The sequence below is a fragment of the Salvelinus sp. IW2-2015 genome, unplaced genomic scaffold (assembly GCF_002910315.2).
Source record: "Salvelinus sp. IW2-2015 unplaced genomic scaffold, ASM291031v2 Un_scaffold16294, whole genome shotgun sequence".
NCBI lineage: Eukaryota > Metazoa > Chordata > Actinopteri > Salmoniformes > Salmonidae > Salvelinus > Salvelinus sp. IW2-2015.
Genome location: NW_019957525.1, coordinates 1 through 5,451, shown reverse-complemented (window position 1 = coordinate 5,451; position 5,451 = coordinate 1).

The window sequence follows — 5,451 nt, the reverse complement described above, 5'->3', positions numbered from 1 at the left end:
CTAGAGAACAGGGGACTAGGGGACTAAAGAACAGGGGACTAGGGGACTAGAGAACAGGGGACTAGGGGACTAAAGAACAGGGGACTAGGGGACTAAAGAACAGGGGACTAGGGGACTAGAGCACAGGGGGTTTTGGTTCTGAGATGTTGAGGTTGGATTGAGTGTTTAAGTCTGTGGGGATGTCTTAAAAGGAAACACACTAGAATGACTGATGGCCAAGTGCTTATGATATATCAGCAGCAAGCAATAGGACGACCACCAACTGCTTTTATTTCTAGAATGCATCATGGGGATAGTTGTGATAGAGGGATTGTGAGGGGTCAGCGAGGGTGAATGTGACACAACAAAAAAACTGACTTGATCTGGTCATTGGGTGAAATTTGAGAAAGTAGTGAATGCTGACAAAGCACATTCCAGCATGTCAGTCTTTGTACAGGGCACCAAAAAGAGGATGACTGAGGGAGTATAACTAAAGAATTAACAGAATTAACAGAAGAGGTGGTTTAAGTGTTCACATACACTACCGGTCAAAAGTTTTAGAACACCTACTAAYTCAAGGGTTTTTCTTTATTTTTACTATTTTCAACATTGTAGAATAATAGTGAAGACATCAACAATGTTGAATAACAAATACATCCTAACATATACATCCCTTGTGAGATTATTCAGAGTGGTTTGTTCCATCGGCATGTAAAAGTGATTAGGATCTTGGATGGTGCTGCACACATTCCAGTAGAGAGAGTGGGGGTCTAACAGCTGATAGGAGCTTATGACACTGACTGCCTTCTGAAACATACAATCATACAGACAGAAGCCCCCAGCTCTGTGCACATCATTAAATGTGAAATAAGCACATAAACCAATGCTCAGTTTGATTGCATGTCTTTATGTGTATTTTGTATTTTATTAGGATCCCCATTAGCTGTTGCAAAAGCAGCAGCTACTCTTCCTGGTGTCCACACAAAACATAAAACATGACATAATGCAGAACATCATAGACAAGAACAGCTCAAGGACAGAACTACATCAATTCAAATAAAATAAAAATGGCACACGTAGTCTACATATCAATATATAAACACAAACTATCTATGCACAATAGGGGAGAGGCGTTGTGCCTTGAGGAGTTGCTTTATCTGTTTTTTGAAACCAGGTTTGCTGTTCATTTCAGCAATATGAGATGGAACGGAGTTCCATGCAATAATGGCTCTATATAATACTGTATGCTTTCTTGAATTTGTTCTGGATTTGGGGACTGTGAAAAGACCCCTGGTGGCATGTCTGGTGGGATACGTGTGTGTGTCAGAGCTGTGTGTAAGTTGACWATGCAAACAATTTGAGATTTTCAACACATTAATGTTTCTTATAAAAAGAAGAAACATTAATTTGTTGAAAATCTCAAATATTGTACTGTGTCGCGTACTATCATTAAATGAAGACTTTTAGTTTTTATCAAAGATTCTCTGTAATTAGTATTACGCGATTAAACTGATTAATCATGTAACTGTTATTAACTAGGAAGTCGAGGCACCAAGGAAAATATTCAGATATTATAACAAAGTTAAAGAAAGAAATATAACTTTTCAGATATTTTATATCTGATCAATTAGTCTTCGAATTAATGAAATATTTACTTTACCTCACGTTAGTTTAATTCCAAACGTCGTAAATTGTTATCTGCACGATCCCAGTCTTCACTATGAGTCATCCATACATCAATTGTCTTAAATAATTTATTTACTAACTAAGTAATTCACAGAAATGCATAAACAAACAGTTGATAGTTACAAGGAAATGATAACGGAGTTTCCCTAGTGGGCTAAACYGGCATGGCGGCTTGTTGTACAAAAGGGAAGTGGGGCTCGACTAAGATAAGACAACACACAGTTGATAATTATAACAATTGAAATGCTAATCCTTTGCACATGAACCTTCACTCATTCGGGAACAATTGCAATCAATATATATATTTACGCTCAGTGTGTCATCGGGATCTCTGCTGAAAAGTTAGTTTCTGTTGGAGAGTTTCCGTCTTCTCTCTCTCTCTCTCTCTCTCTCTCTCTCTCTGTGTCATGGTTAGAATGGATAGTTCAGAGTGACATTCATTCATGTCGTTATGGATAGACGTTTCGGCGGTTGTCGTTCTTTACGTTCAATGATACCGAATTCCTAGCTGCAGACTAGTAATTAATATCAAAGACTTGTTCTTATTCTGTCAGTATCGATAGTCTAAGAGTTTAACCACGTGGGATGGTTAAAAGATTCAGCAATCATCTCAAACCTAGGCCCTCTCTTTATCGAGGTAAGCTGGTCTGCAACCTTTGTCCTCTCGTGATTGAGAGAAAACATGGTCTGGTGAGAAATTCTCAAGGTGGAGGTTTTATTCTGGAGTTGCAGAAAAGGGCCTGTCCCAGGATGCCAGACCCTAACTGGGCTCATGGGCGGTCCTCTGATTTAGTTAAACTCAAAAGGGAATTGGAGTTTCCTTCATTAAACAGTCCAAAATCACATTACAGAATTTTACAAACAGTATCATCCTCACTCATTCATCTTATACAACAATTAGATGTAAACCTCATATCTGAGGCTATTATGGTAATGTGGCCGCACTGTCTCCCATGACTTTTATAAACTTGTACCAAACGGACCAGTTCGTAGCTGGATTCTTCACCGATCTTTTATACCTTCTCCGGAACATAAATGTTGTTCGGACCTCAAGTTCTGTGAGGTGGAAGAAATTCCTTTGTTCTCTATGAAACTTCACTCTGTCTCTATACTGTGGCCATGAGGAGATCATCTCCTCCCGGAATTTACGACCTCTCTGACCACAGCAGCCTAGTTGTAGGAGGCAGGGAGAGGGGGATGGGGCTTGCTGTACCCAAAGAGGGCAACGTCATGACAAATGTAACCACATACAACTGTTGTCTCTACATTATTTTCTCTGTATATGATCCTCTCTCCTTGCTGCTGTGTGTATTAGAACACAAACTCACCTGTAAACATAAACATACACGGCCGGATTATATAACCCCTCCCCCTCCCCTACACAGATGGGAGCAGATTTATCCCCAGTAAGATGTGGTAAGACCTGTTTTCCTGTCATAGACTGCATTGAGTATAACAATTTCACTGTAGCATGCTTAGGCAATTTGCTTCATAATGTGCACTACGTGTATTCAACATTATTGTTGTGTAATATTAAATGTTTTTGTAGTGCTTCACAATGGGTATAGAAAGTACAGGCCAGGGTACATTGGACCAGCTTGAGTGATGGGTATATCCCTTAAACATACAGTAAAAGTCTCTTTGCTCAGGGGAAATGCAGTTTCACCTCCCTGCCAGACACAAGTTTGACACACGATCCTGGCTAAAAGATTTGACACATGCCAATGAATAAAGCACTAAATACTTTTCGGGAAAGGGCGGTGGAAACATAGACAGGGGAGCGTCTGAAACGCCATAACAGCTGCATCTATCTACCCTCTCTAATCCACTCTCCTGGACCCCATGTTCTCACATTCTGTAGTACACACTCAAATCAAATCCAATGTCATTTGTCACATGTGCCAAATACAACAGGTGTAGACTTAACTGAGAAATGATAATAAAAAGAAAAATAGTAACACAAGGAATAAAATACACAAGAATAAATCAATATACAGAGAGTACCAGTACCAGATCAATGTGCAGAGGTACGAGGTATTTGACTAGGCATCAGGATAGATAGTAATAGCAAATGAGTGTAAAAGTGTGTGTGTTTGTGTTGTCGGTATGCGTGTGTGTGTGTTATGTGTGTGTGTGCATATCTAGTGTACAGTATGTGAATGTGTATGGATTTTTTGTGTGAGTGTCAGTGTAGTGTGTGTGTGTGAGTGTGTATATATAGTGAGTGTGCATAGAGTCAGTGTAAGATAGGGTCAGTGCAGATAATCAGGGTAACCACTTAATGGTCAGTCAAAACTGTTCGCTGCTCTGGCACCCCAATGGTGGAACAAACTCCCTCACGACGCCAGGTCAGCGGAGTCAATCACCACCTTCCGGAGACACCTGAAACCCTATCTCTTTAAGTAATACCTAGGATAGGATAAAGTAATCCTTCTAACCCCCCCCCCCCCTTAAAAGAGTTAGATGCACTATTGTAAAGTGGTTGTTCCACTGGATATCATAAGGTGAATGCACCAATTTGTAAGTCGCTCTGGATAAGAGCGTCTGCTAAATGACTTGAATGTAAATGTAAATGTAAATGAACTATTTAGCAGTCTTATGGCTTGGGGGTCCAAGAGCCAATGCTCCGGTATTGTTTGCCGGACAGTAGCAGAGTGAACAGTCTACGGTTTGGGTGGCTGGAGTTTTTGGCAATTTTTCGTCTATCCTTGCCTGATATAGAGGTCGTGGATGGTAGGGAGCTCGGCCCCAGTGATGTACTGGGCTGTCCGCACCACCCCCTGTGGCGCTTTGTGGTCGAGGGTTTGCTGTATGGTCAGGTGTCACTGTCGTCAACCCTGTGTGTGGGTGTGTGAGTGTCGTCTGTCCGTCTGTGCCTGTATGTAGCAGCGTAGAATAGTGTACTGCGTGTGGTGTGTATGTGTGTGTTCAACTTCCACTGTTGTAAAAATCGACTGGACCCTTGGCCACCTGTTTGGCCTTCACTCCCTTTATGCATCATCATCAGTACAGTCAGTGTGTGTGAGAATGTCCTGATCTCCATCTGCTCTACCAGTCCAGTGCTCAGTAATCTGAGAGGGGAAGTCAGGCTGTGAGCTCAGAGCACAATGGACGTTCTCTAATAATGAAAGAATAGTCTGCTCACAGTATACAGCCAAGGATCTGTTATTGCAGCACTACTGCATTTCAGAAGCACAGTTAGAGACACTATTATATAATACTTTCCACACGTTTCTAATGTTATACCCCAGCCAGTATACATTGTCTTTCCTGCTATAAACAGTAAGATATTTTGATATAAATATTCAAAATAAAGTCCCGGCAGCACTCTCACTGAATTGTGTTTTCTGTCAGTCAACACTGGCTAATCCATGGATTAAACTTCATCATCTGCTAAACCAGATACAATTAAAGACTGAAGCTGAACCAAACCAAAATATCCGGATTGATTCATATAAACTCAGAAGCAAACCTATCACACTGCCAGTCTGCCACCAGTAATGTACTGTATACGGCCACATGGGGTGATTATGAAATTGCAATTCATTCCAAGCAGCCACCAGCCATACAGGACAGGCTGTCAGAGCTCAGCCCAGCTCTCTATGCTGCAACACCGACGTCACATGCCTCTTTATTGTGCTGCATTGGCTATCGTTACCACTGCAGCACCACAAAGCTGGACACCTCTCTCTCTCTCTCTCTCTCTCTCTCTCTCTCTCATACCTGTCTCTTATACACATCTAGATGTGTATAAGAGACAGCTCTCTCTCTCTCTCTCAATCAATC